At 49.0% G+C, this 20,003-nt stretch overlaps 1 non-coding gene across 1 annotated transcript; it reads right to left on the bottom strand.

Moving 5' to 3' along the window:
* Nucleotides 1–18,904: 18,904 nt before the first annotated feature.
* TRNAN-AUU (transfer RNA asparagine (anticodon AUU)) lies at nt 18,905–18,978 on the bottom strand. The gene has a single exon. It is a non-coding gene; the product is annotated as a tRNA-Asn (tRNA).
* Nucleotides 18,979–20,003: the final 1,025 nt, after the last annotated feature.

The raw sequence follows: 20,003 nt of genomic DNA, 5'->3' as shown, positions 1-20,003 counted from the left end.
TCTGAGCTAACCGGCACTGCTGTTTTTCCTTTGGCACACATTTCACCCATGGTACTCCTGGCCCATCACGCTTGCACTGGTGGGTGGCAGGTCAGGGGAACATTTTGGTGTGCGCCAAAACTGCGCGGTTTTCCTGGATTCTGGGGCAATGTGGGCTATTCCGCCATCTTGGATTTCCTAAGGCCACAGAACCAAATGTTGCAGCATAATAACTCGAACATGTGTCAAAACCCCTGACAAGCTCCCCCACCCTACTGCGCTTTGATTTTGAGTCGAGGGGGAGTCGGGTGCAAAGGATGTTTTGATCCCCGCACTGGTATGTCCGCATCATCTTCTTCCAATTCCGTAGATGGCACAGTTCAGCATCTTTTCCTCCATCCAGTTGGATCGATCGGTTCTCCTCGCCGGTCCTGATGGGAATATTGGACGGTACCCCGGGCCCCTCGGATCGTTGCTCCCGGTCCCCGGGTCGTTCTCCTTGGCCAGTCTCCATGGTTTCATCTCTCCTAGGATGATAAAGCAAAAGCGTCAATACTTAATCGTAGACATTTCTCCCCCACTATTGATATAGTGGGGCGGCATATACATTTTATAAATCAATAAACATTTACATTCTTATTTTAAAAACAAGATATAACAGGGAACATTGCATTACGTTACTATCTTTTTGATATGTGGGATATTTTAGAGTTGGAACTGACTTACTCTGGAGTGGCCCCCTCTGGTATTGCAGAGGACTCCCCCAGTTGCTGCAGGGTGTGCCTGGGATGGCAACACTTTAACTGATTTATATGGACCCACTTGTCTTCCCCTTCCGCCAAACTACCTTTGGAGATGCAGATCTTGTATGCAACTGGGGAGATCTTGTCTATAATTTCAAAGGGTACCTTCCATGTAGGCAAATATTTTTGCTGTTTGGCCTGGTTCCTTTGGAAATTGTATAGATAGACCCGGTCTCCCACATTATATTCCTTCCTGGTGGTTTTCAAATCATAGTGCGTTTTCATACTGTCGGCTGATCTTTCTAGATTCCGCTGAGCATAGGCAAAAGCATGTTGGAGGTGTTTCCTCAAATTCTCCACATACTCATGAGTTGTGGAGGCATTGATCAACGTCTGCTCTTGGGTCCTGTAGAGCAAATGCTGGGGAAGCACCATCTTGCGTCCAGTCATCAACTCAAATGGTGACATTTTGGTAGCAGATGAAGGGGTAGATCTGATGGCCATTAGGACCAGAGGTAATCGGATATCCCAACTTGTCCCAGAATCTGCCACAAACTTTTTTAATATGCTCACAATTGTCCGGTTGTAGCGTTCTACCGCCCCAGAAGAAGCTGGCCGGTAAGCAATATGTAGCTTCCTTCTGATCCCCAGTATCTACATCTTTGTCATTACCTCGCTGGTGAAATGGCTACCTCTGTCTGACTCAATCCTTTGAGGTAGACCAAAACGGGAAAAGATGCGGTTAATCATCAGGGCAGCTGCTGTTTCTGCCTTGCAGTTTGGGGCCGGGAGACATTCCACCCACTTGGTAAACAAGCATGTGACCGTTCCATGTACTTGTTTCCCCTAGACGAGCGAATCACAGGGCCTACGAAGTCGATTTGCAAATCTGACCATGGCAGTGTCCTCCCCCTCTTTTGTAGAGGCGCCGGCTGAAATTGTGCACACACAAGACACCCCTTCAAGTATTGGTCGAGGTCCTGCCCCATGTGTGGCCAGTATGCAACCTCTCTTAAGATTTCCAGTGTTGTGTGACACCCCCTATGACCGGCAGTGGCCGCATCATGGGCGTGACTTAACATCAGGCTTTGTAATGAGGTAGGGACCACCCACTGATCATGGCCAGCTTGGGATTTCCTTACCAACAAACCATCGTGGATGCGGAACATTTTTGGACATTTCATCAACACTCTAAGGTCCTCCTTCCCAATGTAATCGGTATCCGTCAGGGGAAAGTTCTCAGGGTCCTCAGTGTGTTGGTAAAACTTACCAATTATTGGATCCCCCTTCTGAGCCGTAATTAAATCAGCATCAGGGGTCTCCTTACTCCATTGTGCAGTTGAAAGATTGTTGTGAGCATTTGCCTGGGACCTAGTGATAGCAGTGACCTGGATTTCCCCCAACAGGGACTCAATCTCTATTAGATCCCCTTGGATGGCCCCAGTTTTGGGCAGCTGATCAGCTAAGTCATTTCCAGTTTTGTCTGGTCCCTCTACTTTGGAATGACCCTTGATCTTTTTCCAGTAGATGGTCATCCCATTCGAAGTCACCAGATCATCAATATTTTGGATTAACTTCCCATGTTTCAGGGGTTTGTTATTAGCACATAACATGCCTCTGGTTTTCCAATTAACCAGGTGCTCCACGAACCCGTTCCGTACATAATCTGAATCTGTGTTTATGACCAGTTTGTGGAGTTGATGTTGGACAGCATTGAGGATGGCTTGATACACAGCCATCAATTCTGCCACCTGACTACTTCGGGGACCAATTTTGTACCCAGCGGAGGGTTCTGGGGACTTCTTCACCCATGCATTCCCTACGCCGGCCACCAGTTCTTTTTCCCCGTTGTTGTCAACATGGTAAGAGCATCCATCCACATAGACAGTGGCCATTCCCTCACACTTGTCCTCTTCAAAGACTTTGTGTGGGGAATTAAGGTATGCCTCCATGTTGTCCTTGATTTTTAGACTTTCGTCCTCGAGACAGTTTTCTCTGGCACAATCATGCAAGTCAGCCAGACCTTGCACGAGGGGACTCTTCTTGTTTTGGCCATATCTGACCTCCACAGGAAAGCCTTGCATTGACAGAATCCAGGAAGTAATTTGGGAATTACTCACATTTCCGGCCCGGATTCTGTCACTTTGGAGGTATTGCAGAGGCTGGTGTGGCATCTCCACTATGATGTGTTCCCCCTGGATGAACGGGCGGTAATTCTTCAATGCCCACACCGTTGCCAGGAGTACCTTCTCACAATCATTGAATTTTTCTTCCACAGAGGATAAAGTTTTGCTCGCATAGGAGATTATTTCATTGACCTTGTCATGCTTTTGGTATAATACTGCCGTCAAGCACGTATTAGAGAACCCGGTCTCCAGGAAAAAACTCCTTGTTTCTGACAGGGTAAGCTAGGCAGGCTGCTTGTGAGAGGCTTCTTTTGAGCTGTCTTACTGCCTCGTATTGTTCTGGACTCCATTCCCACTTGACCCCCCCTTCAAGAGATGAATCAGGGGTCTGGTGATCTCTGCGTAGCCCTCAATGAACTTTATGCTGTAATTAGTCAGTCCAAGCAGGCTCCTTACTTCCCGCAGAGTTGTGGGGTCTTTCAGCTTCTGAAGTGCTTCCACGTTCTTTTCTTGGGGGCAGAGACCCTGAGGAGTAATCTCATGCCCCAAGAAATTAACACGGGTTCTACACCACTGTGCTTTCTGAAAGGAAAGTTTTGCTCCGGTGGCCCCCAACTGTGTCAGAACATAACGGATCTCCGCTATATGTTCTTCCACCGATGAACTTTTGATGAGGACATCATCTACATAAGCCAGGTTACCCCTCGCACCCAGGTCGGGCATGGCCTTATGTAGGAAAATGGTGAACTCATTGCCGGAGTTGAGGTATCCGAAGGGAGTTCGGGTCCATGTGTACTGCTGGCCCCCAAAGGTAAAAGCCAGTTTGTATTGGTCCTCCCTACTGACATGCACGGTCCAGTATCCATTGGTCAGGTCTATTGCAGCGAATACCTGTGACCCCTGAATCTGGGCCAGCCCTTGGTCAATGTAAGGCAGAGGCCATCGGGAAGTATGGACCCATTTGTTGAGCTCCCTAAGGTCGGCGCAGAGTCTCCACTGGCCGTTTGGCTTCAATATTCCCAGCACCGGATTATTGAAGGTGCTGTGGACTGGACGTATTATTCCCCGGGACTCAAGGTTCTTAATTATTTCAGTAAGGGACTCCATGGATGCGAGAGGCAAACGATATTGCTTCACAAACACTGGAGTAATGCTAGGGTCCGTGGGAATTGTTGTTGTGTGGATGTCGGTGCGACCACAGTCATATGAGTCTACCGCAAAGAGATCTTGGAAATCCAAGAAAACTTGTTTCAACTTTTGCTTCTGTTCCAGAGTCACGCAGGCATCAGCTAGGTTGAAAGACTTCTGGTTTTGCTATCTCAGCGGCCTACTCCAGCTGGGTGGAGAAGTCCCTGGTGAGAGTGCTGATTTGAACTGGTGCCTTCAGGTGGGAAAGGCAGCCCTCATGGACATGGAAAATTACCTCATCCCTTCTGAAGTCACAAGTCACATCTTCCTTGCCAAAAGGGCAGGAAGTGTACACAAGGAAGTTCCCCCATTGCTGGGTAAAGATCCTGTCTGGTGTTGTATTGTCATCACTGTCACTGTCAAAACAGTCCTTGGGTATTGGTCCTAACAGTTCATTTCCTAAATCAATGGAGAAATTTCGGTCATCAACCGCCATTCCAATAATGGTGCCCGTGGCTAGAGTAATACTCTTTAAGTCGCTGTTATCCACCTCTATTGGAATAGTGTCATGCTCTATGTTGACCAATGGTGTTGGGTTTACCCCCAACCCTTGCTGTTGGAGAGAAGCATTTAGATGAATATAAACATCAGTTTTTTTTTAATTTTTGTCCTCTTTAAACTTTCACTTCCAGGGAGAATTGTCGGGTCCTTTCTGGGATGGTGATTTCCTCTTTAACCTGAATTTCAACTGCATAATGTAGCAATTGAGCTGACCTAAATGCTTTTTCTGGATCAGCAAAGCCCATGGGATTATCTGCTAATCGGGACCAAGCTTTGAATTTTATTAGGTCCAAACTAATGGCAAAGCGATTGAGAATGTCACTGCCTAAGTAAAAGGCGGCAGTGACGTCTCGCACGACCCAACAATTATGGACTATGCTCTTGTTGTCAATGGAGATTTTGAGCATACACCTGCTTGGCAGGAGATGTTTGGAATTGGGTGTTTCCAGATCCATTTCCCTTTTGTCTATCAGTTTGAATGCAGGAATGGCTGGATCTTTTGGTAGTTGGCGGAACATGGCTTCACTGATGAAGCTCTTACCATTGTTCACACACACTCGGCGAGAACAGAGTCCTTCCCATCATTTAACTGAACAGGGATGAACAACTGCTCTCCAATTTGCTGAATATCAGCCAGGCTCTGAGCTGATTTCACATCTTTCTGGACTATCGGAGTGGGAATGTCTGATTGTGGATTAGTAAAGAATTTCAGAGTGTTTCCTTCCAGTGTGGAATACCACCTTAAACTGGAAGGAAGGTTGATTTTCAGAAATAGAGAGGACCCCTCATCACCAGTCTGTTGTCCTACTGCTATTACAGTCACGTCAGGAATTTGGTTGTTCTGGAAGTGAAAATCTACTTGGTCAGATTTTTGTTCAACCATGTGGCAGGTGCAGTTTAAAATAACATGGTTAACGGTCTGTTTTAATTTTATTGGTCGGCTAGTCTGGGTCCAGAGGACCTTGTTTACCAATCTATTAGGGGTGACAACCTTTTCAGGAGGTCATTCCCTAGTAAACAAGGGGTGCCCTCTGGAGTCACTACTATGACCGGGTGTTTCACCTTGTGTCGCCCAATTTTGATGTCCAAATCTGCAGTCCCCTTGATAGGAATTTCCTTCCAGTCAAAGTTCTGGAGTTGTCCAGGAAGAGAGGTGAGGGGTATATGGTAATTCTCCCCCTTCCTGCATTTAGTTCATCAAAGGCCCTTTTGGACAGAAGGATAGCTTGGGATCCAGTGTCCACCAGTGCCAAAATTGTACACTGCCCCTGTACTTGTACCAGGGCATAATATCTTCCCTCCTTCTCCTCAAGGGGGGACAGATAATGCACATTTTCGGACAACTGGTGGGCTAATTTTCTGGTTTTGGACATTGCAAGAGAAGAGATTTGGGCAGAATTCTGTGGCGAGTCATGGGAATCTGCAAGAAAAAGTTGGCAACTTGAAATGGTTTTGGGTTCCCCTGGTTCCGGTTCTGGGCCGCCCCCCTTTTTTGGAGGCAGTCATCAGGATGGGTTTGACCCATGGGATTTTGGTATTGTTGGTTCTCGGATAGAATGATGGGCGGCGGCAGCTCAATCCCCACATCTACCCAGTCTATTAATCCGGTTTTGGGTTCCCCTGGTTCTGGTTCTGGGCCGCCCCCCCCTTTTTGGAGGCAGTCACCAGGATGGGTTTGAACCAGGGGTTTTCGGTCTTGTTGGTTCTGGGATAGAATGATGGGCGGTGACAGCTCAATCCCCACATCTACGCAGTCTAGGTTGGAATCCCTTGGGACCCATTTTTCCTTGGGAGGAGTTCCCCCATCTCTGAAGGAGAAGATCCTTTTCCCAGGATCCTCTGAGGATCCCTCTCCCTCAACTTGGAAGACCTGTACCTCCTCCACAAAATGGGTCTGTTTGGGTCCTTTGTTTCTCCTACCTCCTCTTTGCTCCTTGGGTGGCAGACTTTCAGGGGTAGGAGATTTTGTTTCCGGTTCCTGGGTTTCCAGGGGCTGTTTACAAGTGGGGAAGGAAGCTTCCTCCAAGGCTTTACACCCCCCTTTCCCTTGTGCCTCCTCCCTGGGAACCGGTGGTTTATCGGGGTGCTGCCCCCGTCATTGTTCTGGAGCACCAGGCCCAGAGTTTGGGGCATTCTGCGGTGGCATGCTCATCTGAGGGTTCTGTTGAGCCCTCAGTATGTGACCCAGATCCCGGGCCATATTTTGGACCTGGCGCTCAAGTTGGGAAACCCGCTCAGGCTGATACAGGGTTCTGTTTTCTCCCCTGGGCTGATCCCAGAAAGGGTAGCTATCCCTTCTCTGGTAATACCCTGGGTTGGGAAGATTTGGGTACCCCTCCACCCTTGGCCTCCCCTCTCCCGGATTTGGTTGTCTGGGCTCAGGGAATTGGGGAAAGAAAGATGGATGATTTTGTGGCTGGAAGTTGGGTGGATACCTGGGGAACAAGTTCTGCCAAGGATTTGGTGAATTTCTGCCGCCGTGTGGGAAGTTAGGAGGGAAGTTCCCTGGGTCAGGTGCTTGGCTGGATTCCCCCCCTTGGGTTGGAGAAGTCCACACGTAACCCAGGATGGGTCTGTTTCCCTTGTAGCGGGGACTTACATAGTCAGGGGAGCGAGGGACCCCATTTGTGGGATTACCTCCTTGACCCCCTGTCTGTGACTGGCCCGAGGGCCTTCTGGGCTGTGAATTGTTCGGTGCAGGCAGGTTTTTAGGCCCCCCCATCTCCAAATCTAAAATGGGGGCAACCTTTACCTCTGCCACCTTGGCAGCAGCAGGGGTGCTGTTGGTTTCTGCACCTCATAGATGAGGGTGGCTTACTCAATGACCCAGTCTAAAGATATTTTCTTGTGAAAATCTCTCACAAGCTGGGTCATTATGTATTTGTGTAAGGCATGGAAAAACCTATTAACAAATTCCTTACTGTCGGTGCGCACCCTTTTGGTAGTTTGCGCAAAAGCATGCTTTAACTCCTGCACAAATTCTTGTGGGGCCTGATCCTCCCCACATTGCAAATTGTAGGCTGCCTTGCGAGCCTCTTGAGGATTTCTATGAACAGAAAAATGTTTCAAGATGGCCGCCCTATAGGTGGACCATCTTGCATGATTTTGGTCCTCCAGCCCCGCAAAGAAACTGGAGTATTCTGGGGAGAATGTCCATTTGACGTACTGGATGCAGCTACTGCTGTCCTTCAAATGGAAAGTCTCCATCATTTACTCAAAGAGCTCCAAGTGTTCCCAAACATAATACTTGGAGTTCTTGTGATAAGGGGTGATGACACTCCTTATTGCCTTGATCTGCTTTAAGGGGTCCTTAAGCAAGGCCCTTTTTGCCTTATTGGCCTTTTTGGTTCCGGTAACCCTGGTCCATTTATACTCTGACTCAGGAGCACTGCTCCCAGAGGTGCCTGTCTGATCTTCCAGGCTCTCCCGGATTCTTCGAGGTTGGGAATGGCTGGCAGAATGTGGGGACCTGGTCTCCTGTTTCCTGGGCCACTCAGAGGAGTCTTCAGATCCCTCCTTGCTGCCAGGATTTGATGGGTACCCCCCCCACTGACCTAACTGGGCAGAGGTTTTCAGGATGCCCTTAGTGGGCCTACTCTCCTGGGGTTCCCCACTAAATTGCACTGTGCTTGGGTGCCCATACCCGGATGCCCGTCCCTCAATTCATGGGTGGTACTGGCCTAGGTGCCCCATACTTTTGGCTGGATAGTAATCTGCCATCCCTGTGGCCCTGTGCTCATGTGCGCCAGGAGACATGGGGGTGGCAGAGTCCAGGGACTGGGAGAGATGAAGGCCTCTGGTACTAGAGCTCCTGAGGTTATGCTCAGGTGTTTCCCTTTCCCAGTGAACTTCATCTCTATCAGCCCCTGCTCCCTGTTGCAATGCAAGAGCCTGCGCTTTCAGTTCCTCAGTTAAGGCCTTACTAGACTCTATCAGGCTCTCCTGCATGGCTACCTGTTGCTGGAGCCTATCATTGTGCTAACAGAGAGCCTCATTCTCTCTCTGTGCCTCCTGATTGGTCCTGGAATACTGGGCCAGTCTTTGCTGCAGGAGGGTTACCTCCTGAGTCCCATCCCTGCTGGCCTGTTCCTTTCTTGCCAGAGCATCTTTCACCCTCCTGGTGTGCTCTAACAAGTTCTGATGCTCTTTTTGGAGGTCACCCAGCCCCTGGAGGGCCAGGTGATTTCCTTCAATTGTTTCTTTTAAAGACTTCCTGGCCTAAGGTGTCCCTTTCCTGACTAAGAGCCTGCATCTGTGCCGCCAGGTCGTCCCTCTGCCTTTGAAAGGCACCAGCTTTCTGGCGTTCTTGATCAAACTCTGCCTGGGTATCCAGGTCTTTCAATATTAATTTATTGCTTTCATCTTTCTCTCTGTCTAGTCGGATTTCCAGGGTGGCTACCTGCTCTGTACATGCCCTGTTAAAGTCTAGTTGTTGCACCAGCTTTTTCTGGCTCTTCAGTATGGAGTCCAAACCTTCTTGGTACTCCTTCTGCAAGGCCAGAAATCTGGTATCCTGGTCAGCCTTTTCCTGTTGCAGGATATCCATATCCTCCTTTATTTTAATAATATACTGCCTACTATCATTTTCTGACTTCTGGCTCCTCTGCAGCCTCTGCTCAGAAGGGACCAGGTCAGATTGGGCCTTCTCTAATGCCATCAGTTGCCTATTTGCCAGATCTTGGCCTTCAGCACATTTGTTCTGTATGGCTCCCATATGTTATATTCTGGATGATAAACCCTTATATAACGCCCCTCTCTTTGAATCCCCCTGACCTCACTGAGCCAAGAAGTAGGTTTGTTTTGCAATTTAAAAGATTTATTGGAAAAATTAAACAATATACATATGCCACACTTTTATAATAAATTAATATTTGATATCACACTTAAGAATATAATGTTGATCAACAATGGATAATCTTACACTAGCACACTTATCTTATTACTTAGCAGTTGGTATGGAAAGAACAAGGTAGCTGGGAATGCTGTATGGCTTCAAGGAGATGCAAAGATGAATAAAAGGCAGTACAGAAACAAACTTGATATGATTTCAGCAAATATAATATGATCACTTTTTCTCTGACAGTTCACTCCCCCCCTATGCAATGTAAGGATTTGGAAGTAACACACACAGTCTTTAGGAATACAATCACATGTAGTTCAGTTCCCTCCTAGCAAGCTTAGATCACAGGGATGATTTTAAAACACAGGCAAAATACTTTAAATGTGGTTTGCAAAGAAGGGAAAAATATGCTAAAAATGATTTTAATTCCCTATAAGAGATTCAGGGTGGGTGATAGCTACTTTAAATTAGTTCAGGATCACTTTAGCAATGCTCTATGAATGATTGTCAGGTTGAAAATGAATTTCAGCAAAGGAAAGCAAGAAGCTGCTATTTTGACAAGTGAAGAAATATGAGCAAAATCGCAGCACTTTTTCTGAGTGCGTTGAGCACGATTACGGAAAAAGTATAATGAATAGAACATCGTTTCTGGGTTCGGTGAAAATCCTAGAATCTTAGCTTTAAAATGAAAGTTAAATCTCGCTTCTAGCACAAACGGTTCAAGGGATACAGACGATTTTATGAAGGTGGTTTTTCAGAAATGAAATAATGATTCAAACTGGCAAATGACACTTTTACAGGGTTAAAATCGGAGAAGGGACACACGGTTCTATGATGCAGTTTTGGACAGGTTAAATGTTATGAATCAGATTATTTTAAGCTAAGAGATGGGTTCTGCACAGTTCTAGCTAAGTACTCACACTATGAATTTGAAATAGGCCGTCAGGGTCTGGTCAGGTTGGGACTGGACTCCAGGTGGTTGGTTCTGAAGTCACAGCTATCTGGGTCGGCTCTGCTCTGCTGGTCTGGTCTGGATCTCTGGTTCTGCTCACAGCGATCTGGTCTGGTCTCTCTGGATACAGCACTGCTTTCTGGGTACTGATTCTGTTATGGATTCTGGAGTTCTCCGTCAGCGTGCTGCGCAGGAATTCAGTTGAAGGTTGGAAAATGAATGTCCCTGTCTGGCTTTCAGTGGCTCTTTTTATGTCTTTTGGGAAGGGGGTGTGAAGGCTAACTTTCTGTGCCCACTCCGCTCAAGATTTGATAGGTCAAGGATTTCTCTTTGACCTGATTTGAGAAGGGAGCAGTGATTCAGAGTGAGTCAGAGTCTTACAGTCTATTGAAGAAATGCCCCTTTGCTTTTACTAGAAAATGAATTTTTCATAACTAACAGGTTTCCCAGATACACACGTCATTGACATTACATGTACATATTACAGATTACTTATGGTACATTCTGGCCCAACTCTGAAGTTTCTGAGAGCCAGGGTTCAAATATGGCAACTTACTTTCATTTTTAGTTGGTTTACCAATATTGAATTTTTACCAAAAATTACACAAATGTACGCCGCCTTTCTACACATAATCCAATAAATTTTTATTTATCTAGCGTGAACCCCGTGTCTGCAATCTCCATAATTCATGGGGTTTTGCCTCAGAACGTGGTACAGAGTTCTAACACCTCTTAAAATGTGCACAGAAAAATCACAAGAATAATTATATTAATTATATAATTTTGACAAGTCCGTACTATGAATTATCCACCTTTTTAAAATTATGCTCTGGCCCAGAGGGGTGTGGTTTCCCAAAGCACATGGTGGAATTTCTGGTTTGTCCACTTCCTCCAGCTCAGGTTGCTCACAAAGGCACTGCTCCTCCCAGTTTCTCTCAGGAGGAAGCCATTTACGACCCCCCCTAATTTAACATTTGCCTGACCCAAGGAAGGCTCATTGTTCAGTTTCCTGCAGTCCCCAGCTGCTCCTCCCCTAATCCAATCAGAGAGGTGTCATCTCCCTTTGGTGGGGGCAGGAGAATGCAGGCCAGGCCTGGGAAGAGTGGCTGAGCAAGTTTCAACTCCTGTCGGGGGTAGTTGCCAGGCAGAATTCAATCTCTTTAAGCCAGGCTTCAGCTAAATGTCACTTTTGTTCCCAGTTTTTCTTCATTCAAATCAAACTTACAATTTTTACACATGCAGCTAGAATGCTGATTCTAAGTTCAAAACTATAACATTTAACAGTTGCAAACTATGTGACACTCAACAGTAGGTCACTCATTTATTTTAAACATTTCGATTTTAGTGGCTTTAAATCCAATTTCACTTCAGCTGCTGACATCCACAGCTCAACCAGTTTCATTATGTACATTATTTTGGGTTCTTTCTCTTTCTAGATTTTGTATGCACACAAGTCTACCTTCTGCCAAATGTCTGCTGGTGTTCATTGAGATTTTTGAATATCTTGCAATGTTTAAAATAGGCATTTTTAGCTTGCATTTCAGAGAAACAAAGGTGATTTCAAAGCGCTTTCTGAGATAACCGGCACTGCTGTTTTTCCTTTGGCACACATTTCACCCATGGCACTCCTTGCCCATCACGCTCGCACTGGTGGGTGGCAGGTCAGGGTAACATTTTGGTATGCGCCAAAACTGCATGGTTTTCCTGGATTCTGGCGCAATGTGGGCTTTTCCGCCATCTTGGATTTCCTAAGCCCACAGCACCAAATGTTGCAACATAATAACTCGAACATGTGTCAAAACCCCTGACAGCCCGCCGCCTTTGTGGGCCGTCTCTGTTCTCGGCATCTGAGGTGGCTGTATAATGGGTGAAGAGCCAGCATCAAACAAAAGGAAGATGAAGAAAACAAATGCATCTCTGGGTGGTCTTGAACCACCAACCTTTCGGTTAACACCCGAACTCGCTAACCGATTGCGCCATAGAGACGGCTGATGACATGGACTTCTATGAGGACATGTCCCAGTCTAATGGCAGTGTCCTGGTCAACACTGCACCAACAAATGCGTTTTAAGGTCTCCAAGCTGATCAAGCAGGAACACCAGGACCCCTACCAGTTCTTGCTGCTCCCACCATATTCTGAGGGTTAAAGAGCGTTTGCCGAGCTCATGCCAAAAACTACCTCTTGTGCTTGTGTTCAATGGTCAGTAAAACTCTAATTGGCGATTCAATGTGTTCTTCCCTTTTCCTGCAGGAAATCCGTGCGCCATGGTGGTAATTCTGCCACTTAAATGAAATTAAATGACATGACCCTTAACTTCTGATGACATCACCCGCCACCTGCATCCCCTGATGCTTTACTCTGCCTTTCCCCTGTTCAAAAGGCAGGTTTTACATGTATGAAATCAGAGGTACGCTTTCAGTGTCGGTGCATGAAGTGGCTCCTGCCTCACTGCCACAGCTGACCACAGATGAGATCCTCAGAGAAGACCCACACGCAAGACCTTGTGGCGCAATGGTAGCGCGTCTGACTTCAGATCAGAAGGTTGCGTGTTCGTCGGGATCAAGTGAGGCTCGATTCTTTTTTTGAGCGATTAAAAGTAACATTATTTTAAATCCTGTGGTCGTTTTGCCAAATACTGCGCAGAGAAGATGCAGAGTTAATCCTTAACTCTTTGATGAACCTACGTGTTCACCCAGAGAAGGACCCCCAGTGTCCCGCGGTTGATGCTTTTTGTTGTGCACTTGGGGCAATCCTGCTGCACAAGAGGGTCCCCGGGGGGAACGTGAAGCGTTTCCCCCCGGGGAGGTTTTTGGCGCTGCACACGGCCAGCGAGTGGCCGTGAAGGGCAGAGCGCCTCCCCAGGGTATTTAAGGGGCCAGGGAAGGTTCGGGAGACAGGCGACTGTTGGACTTGGTGATTGTCCTGTCGCCTGCTCCCGAGCCTTCCCTGGTAGTTAGCAGGGCCTGCAGGTGCGTGTTAGTGGGGTAGGAAGAGGAGGGTTGGTAGTGTGGTCAGGCAGGTAGTGTTAGTATATATAAAAAAAAAAAATAATAATAATAATAATAATAATATTTAATTGGTAATAAGTAGGGGAACGTTAGAAGGGGTGCCGTAGATAAGACACCCCCCTTTTTTGTCCTACCGGCGGGTCCCGCGTTGTCTAGGCTTCGGCGTTGGGTAGCCTTGGGGTTGGCGTCGCTAGGTCCCCGGGGGGTGCTGTGGGGGAGTTTCTGGGCAGGCGCTTCCGTCCTTCGTGGGGGCGGCGGAGTGGTGGGAGGACCCGGTGTTGGCGCTGCTTCGTTTTCGGGTCTTCTTCCCGGGGCGCTGGTGCGGGGTGAGGCAGGGGTGGCCGTGGTCTGAGCCCGTGTGTTTCCGGGCTCGCTTGGTGTGCGCGCAGTGACAGGCTGCTGCAGGTAGTGGGCAGTGCTGTCCCCTTAAAGGGACCGCTCCCTTTTGCTGCCAAGTAGCCCAGGGCACTGCGATGTGGCGGGTTGGCCACCAGGGGGCGGGCGGCAGAATAAAGAAGAGGGGCTGGGGTGCTTATAAAAAAATAAAAAAAATAAAAATTAAGAAAATAAAATAGAAAGAAATAGATAAAGGAAAAATAAAGGAGCAGTAGGATAAACGGGGGGGTTTGGTGTTCTCAGCTCTAGAGGTAATTGGGACGGGGGCCCTTTGGGGGGTCTGCGCGCAGGGTATTTAAGAGTGCTGGGGGAGGGGGTTTCGCTCCAGCCCCAGGGGTCGTTGGCGAGGGGGGGGTATAAAAAAAACAAAAAAAAAAACAAAAAATGTGTGGGTTTCTTTTTGCTTTTCAGTTAGAGATATTAAGGTTGTAGGGTTGTAGGGTTAGAGCTCAACTTCATTGGGGGTATTGGGGTATCTCCTCTATTTGGGGCCTTGTTTTTCCACGGGTAGGTCTCGGCTCGGGGGCTCAGGTAGCGGGGAGCGGCAAGGGGCGTAGTGTGGTGCACCAGTAAAGGTTGGGGCAAGATGGTAGGGCAAGCTGCAAGCAGGGAGGGGTTGGTGGATGCGAGGGCGCTGAGGGAGGCCCTGGCCATAATTAGCAGGGCAACTAAGGCCAGCTTGAGGGGGCGGTGGGGGAGGTCACGGGTGAAGGGCAGACAAGTGGGGGTAGGCCGCAGCTGAGAGCGGCAGCTGATGGGGCTCTCGCGGCAGTGGTGGCTTGCGCCCCCGCAGCGGGGAGAGGGGAGGCTTGGGAATCCAGGGGCAGGGAGATAAGGAGGGAAATAGACAGGAGGGCGTCCGGGGAAGAAGGAAATTCGGGTGAGCAGCCACGTGGGGAGGGAATGGGGGATAGCACTAAGGGTGCAGCGAGTGTGCAAAGGGAGGTGGCTCAACAGAACCACGGTGGGGCTATGGTGGAAGGGCAGAAGAGGGTGCGGGGGCAGCGGGGAAGAGGGGGGAAATACCTAAGGAAGAGTGCGGGTGGGAGAAGGAGAGGGAGGTCCCCATCAATTGAGGTGGAGAGGGCGGGGTGCGAACGGCCCCCCCGGGTAGGGCGAGTGCGGGCGGAGGGCACTGTGCAGCCCCCGCTGGTCAAATGTAAGTAGAGGGTTTGAGAGCGGCCCCTGCTCAGTCAGCGTACGGAGAGCCTAGAGGGTGCAGTACGGCCCCTAGCAATGAAGAAACCAGGGTGGAGGTTGGAGCGCCTCGCCCGAGAGGAGAGGAACAGGCAGGGGTTTCCACGGCCCCGCAGAGAAGACGTCAAAGGAGTGGCGGGGTGGACACCCCGGGCTCGCAGGAGGATGAGCAACTTGACTGGGGCACGAGCTCGCAGCCACAATGGTATTTGATGGGTGATGAAATGGGAATGGAGGATTATGTGGGGCAGTGGGAGGTGGATGGTTATAGGTCGGCGGGGGTAATGGGGGAGGAGAGAGGAAGTTGGGCTTGGAATATATATATATGGAAAGACAGGTGCAGGGTGGTCAGGGGGCAAGCGGGAGGGGGAAAGATTGGCTGGGTGAGTCTGCTGACATGTTTTGTCCCCGCAGTAGGAGCCCGATAAGGAAGGAAATGAGGAGCATTGGTGTGGACGCAAGGCAGCAGATGGTGGGCGCAGAAAGAGGTGAGCGGGAAAGGGAATGGTCATCTGCATGGCAGAGAGGGGTCCCAGGAGGGGGGACGGGAAACAAAGGGTCGGGTTTGCAAGGGCTGAGGAAAGAAGTTGGTGTACAGGCCATTGGAGCCTTGGGGGTTGAGAAGAGCATTTGCTCGGTGGAGATTCAGACGGACAAGGTGGTGGAGCCATTGGGGCTCGAGGTGCAAGGGGGAAAAGAAAAGGAGGTTGAAATGAAAGGAAAGGAGAGAAAATTGCCATACATGGGGATAACAAAACCGTTGGGGGCGCACTTGATGGTGACGACCAGGGAAAAGATTGAGGCGGGGGAATTTGTAGATGTTTTTAAATTGCTCCATAGGGAAGTGAGAGCTAAGGAGGGGTCTAAAGAAGAGGAGAGGGAACTGGCTGCGCGACCAAGGGTACCAGTGACTATTGAGAATTGGACGTCGGCATTTATCATTTATGCCAGTGTATATTGTGAAAAATTCCCAGAGCGTTGCGTGGCCCTGCTTAAATATATGGACGTACTTAGGAGGGCGTTCACAAGTTTTGGGGGTTTTGCCTGGGTACGCTATGATGAGGAATTCAGAGCGAGAATGGCAGAGGACAGACAAGCGGTCTGGGGGGAGATAGACATGGATCTTTGGCTGCAATGGATGGCTCCAACGAGGCGTGTCCCGACTTGGCACACAGCAAGTGGGCTGCCTGTGCCTTACCGGCCCTTTCTTGGTTGCCCCGCCCATGAGGTGGCGGGGGGAGGAGGCGGAGGTTAGCCCTCGACCGCATGTTGGGCATTCAATAAAGAAGGCTGCACGAGGTGGATGTGCAAATTTAAACACGAGTGCAGCAGGTGTGCGGGTCGGCATCCGGTTACGGATTGTTTTCAGGCAGGGGACAGTGGGTCAGGGCGAGGAGCGGGGCAAGGGGGTGGGGGGGAAGGACCGCATGCCAGGTAAATTGGGGTGTGCTGGTAGGTCGGGCTCAGTTTAGCGTAAAAGGTGGGGAGGAACAAGGTTTGATGAAAGGTTTTGGGGGTGATTTAAAAGGGGTAGGAAAGAGGTGAGGAAAAAGAATAGTAGGTAGGGGAGGGCCGCAGGGGGTGTAGTTGTGGAAATTGTTAAGGGGTGGTGGCCGTCGTTGGGAGGGCATGGTTGACGGTGGCGAAGCCCTCACGCTTGCCGCACGACATGGTGAGTAAGCTTCAGGCTGCTTGGACAGAGGTGCGGGAGCGCCTCTGGTGCAGCAGGGGGAAGTAGGAGAAAGGTCTGCATGGACGGGGGTGCAATAGGGCCCCGGGTGCAACTGGGGGAAAAAAGGGGAGCAACGAAGCAAGGTGCCGGAAGAGGAATTTATGAGGAATGGTCTGCATGGACGGGGGCGCAGGTTTGGCACCTGGTGCAGCGGTGGAGAGGAGTAAGGCAGAAAAGGGGCCTGCATGGGTGCACTAGGGCCCCTGGTGTAGGTGGGAAACAGGTGGTAAGGGACGCAAGGAGCTTGAAGATGGTTATATGGAAGGGACTGCATGGACCGGGGTGCAGGTTTGGCCCCTGGTGCAGTGGCGAGAGGAGTAATAAGTAAAGGGCCTGCATGGACAGGGGTGCACGTGGGCCCCCGGTACAGGGGGGGCAACGCAGGGCCAAATTAATAAGGTGATGGAAGGTGGGGGGCAAGGGTGAGCAGGAGGGTAATAGTTTAGGGGAAAAGTGGGGGGGCCATCGTGGGTTTAGGTGTATTGTCTAAAGGTTAGGTGAAAGGGGCGGAATATAGGGGGACAGGTAGGAGAGGACCTTGGGTGTTTCCGGAGAGGGTTAAGGAGATGGCCAAAAATTATAGGGTACGGAGGAAGGTGTTACTAGTGGTGTGGGAAGGGTTAGGAAGTTGGAACTCATTCATTTAGGAGGGGTGCAGCATCTGGGGGTAGCAGGCTGGGCTATTCAGAGGAGCAGGAGAATAGGTTGCGACGCGGGGAGTAAGGGAGATACTGGCAGGAGTGTTGCATTTATTAGGATGTTGTTGATTTGCAAGTGATTTTGTAATTTCTTTTTCAGATGCTGCCAGGAGGTACGGTCAGATGTCAAAAATTTGGTTTTTGGGTCATTCTCGGGTTAAGTGGGTGGGGAAAGAAGTTGAGGAATGGGTTGTTGACAGGCAACTGGGTTGCAGCTATAATTATGTGGTGGTAGATGGTCCGGGTTTGGGGGGCTGGGCTGGGATCAGTTGCTTCCTATGTGGGCTGGGTTGAGGGAAAACTAGGGGCCTCCAGTTCGGGGGGGGATGAGTCTTGGTAGAAAAAATGAGTTGGTACGGGATATGGGTGTGGCTCTTTTCAGGAAAATAGAAAGGGTTTTTGTTATGGTTCCGACAAGTGTGGCCTCAAGCATCTGTAGGGGGGACTAAGTGTTTGCCACAGAGAGTTGGGAGGGGAGCGAGAAATGAGGGTCCGATAGAGCGGGCTAGGAAGGGGATAAACAGAGGGATAGTAGAATTTTGTACATCGGTGTCAGTACAGGTTTTGGAATGTAAGGAGATGGTTTAGAAAGGATTGCTAAGAGTTAGAGAGGATGGGTAAGCTTTCCGGTTTGGGGAACGATCATTATCTGGCGGACTGGAGCTCTTGGCTGGGAGATTGGTTGAGGAGTTGGAGGTAAGAGAATTGGTGGGGGGGCAGAAAGAACACCTCGGGGGAGGGTTTTTCTGGTGCCGGGGGCATGGCCCCTTTTGATGTGGGGGGAGGGAAGCACAATGGGGGAATGACACGGGAAAGGATGGGGTAGCGCTGTTTGCACAAGCGGGCCACCACGGGGGAACAGGTATTGAGCCTGGAGGGGCATGGCCCCGGGGAGAAAGCGGGACAGCTGGTAAAGGGGTAAGGAGACGGTAGGGTCCAAGGGATAGTTAGGGAGGAAATGGCTTTATTTAATTATAAAAAAGCCTAATTAATTATTATTAATTAATTGTTGGGTAAAATATGAGAATGTTTAATTATTTAATTGGTTGGTTAAAATATGTCTTTAGTTTGTAAGGCCATGGAGCCAGGTAAGCGTTTAATTGTAAGCTTTGGCCTGTCACATTAAAGCAACCTTTTCCACTTTTAAATGAGTCTGGGTTTTTGTGCAGTAAGCCAAAAAGTGGCGGTGGAAAGGAGGGAGTTCACAGTGCCGCTAACAGCCCTGTTACATGTTGTGGGAACTTGCTGTAATGTCAGGGCACATTGTGGCCTGCATAGAAAAAAGCCCCACCCCACTCATGCCAACAGGGGCATGTTCACCCGTATACCTTTAGGAAGAGCGCTGGGTGTACAGAAATGGACTGTACAAATAAAATGCTTTTAGCTGTTAAATGTGTTTGGGAAGCAGAGGCACCTGTTGCTATTAATACCGGGGACTGCGCCCGCTGTTTTTGTGGGCCATCTCTGTTCTCGGCATCTGAAGTGGCTGTGTAATGGGGTGAAGAGCCAGCATCAAACAAAAGGAAAATGAATAAAACAAACGCGTCCCTGGGTGGGCTTGAACCACCAACTTTTAGGTTAATGGCCGAACGCGCTAACCGATTGCGCCACAGAGACGCCTGATAACATGGACTTCTATGAGGACATGTCACAGTCTAATGGCAGTGTCCTGGTCAACACTGCACCAACAATTACGTTTTAGGTCTCCAAGCTGATCCTTCAGGAATATCAGGACCCCTACCAGTTCTTGCTGCTCCCACCAGATTCTGAGGGTTAAAGAGCGTTTGCCGAGCTAATGCCAAAAAACACCTCTTGTGATTGTGTTCAATGGTCAGTAAAACTCTAGTCAGGGATTCAATGTGTTCGTCCCTTTTCCTGCAGGAAACCCTTGCGCAATGGTGGTAATTCTGCCACTTAAATGAAATTAAATGACATGACCCTTAACTTCTGATGACATCACCCACCACCTGCCTCCCCTGATGCTTTACTCTGCCTTTCCCCTGTTCATAAGGCAGGTTTTGCATGTATGAAATCAGAGTTACGCTTTCAGTGTCGGTGCATGAAGTGGTTCCTGCCTCACTGCCACAGCTGACCACAGATGAGATCCTCAGAGAGGTCACACACGCAGGAACTCTTGGCGCAATGGTAGTGCGTCTGACTCCAGAGCAGAAGGTTATGTGTTCAAATTCTGTGGGGTCAAGTGGGGATCGATTTTTTTTTTGAGCGATTAAAAGTAAAATTATTTTAAATCCTGTGGTCGTTTTGCCAAATACTGCGCAGAGAAGACGCAGAGTTAATCCTTAACTGTTTGATAAACCTACGTGTTCACCCAGAGAAGGACTCACAGTGTCTGGCGGTTGATGCTTTTTGTTGTGCACTTGGGGCAATCCTGCTGCACACAGTGGCGGTGGAAAGGAGGGAGTTCACAGCGCCACTAACAGCCCTATTACATGTTGAGGGAACTGTTAGAACTGATATAATATTGTTTTGTCCTCATTGTATACGTTGGCCTATGCCCAGTCGCTTTGCGAGGAAATCCGTATTACAAGGTCGTGACCTCAAGTGAATCGAGCCTCCATTTTAGGTTAGAACCGCCATTTTAGTTTATTGTACAAAATCACCCTGTAGTCTAAAATGGCCGT

The sequence above is a fragment of the Ambystoma mexicanum genome, chromosome 1p (genome assembly GCF_040938575.1).
Source record: "Ambystoma mexicanum isolate Mex_15411 chromosome 1p, UKY_AmexF1_1, whole genome shotgun sequence".
In the NCBI taxonomy this organism is placed as follows: Eukaryota; Metazoa; Chordata; class Amphibia; order Caudata; family Ambystomatidae; genus Ambystoma; species Ambystoma mexicanum.
Note: the sequence above shows the minus strand (reverse complement) of the source record. Positions and strands in the feature narration are given on the sequence as shown.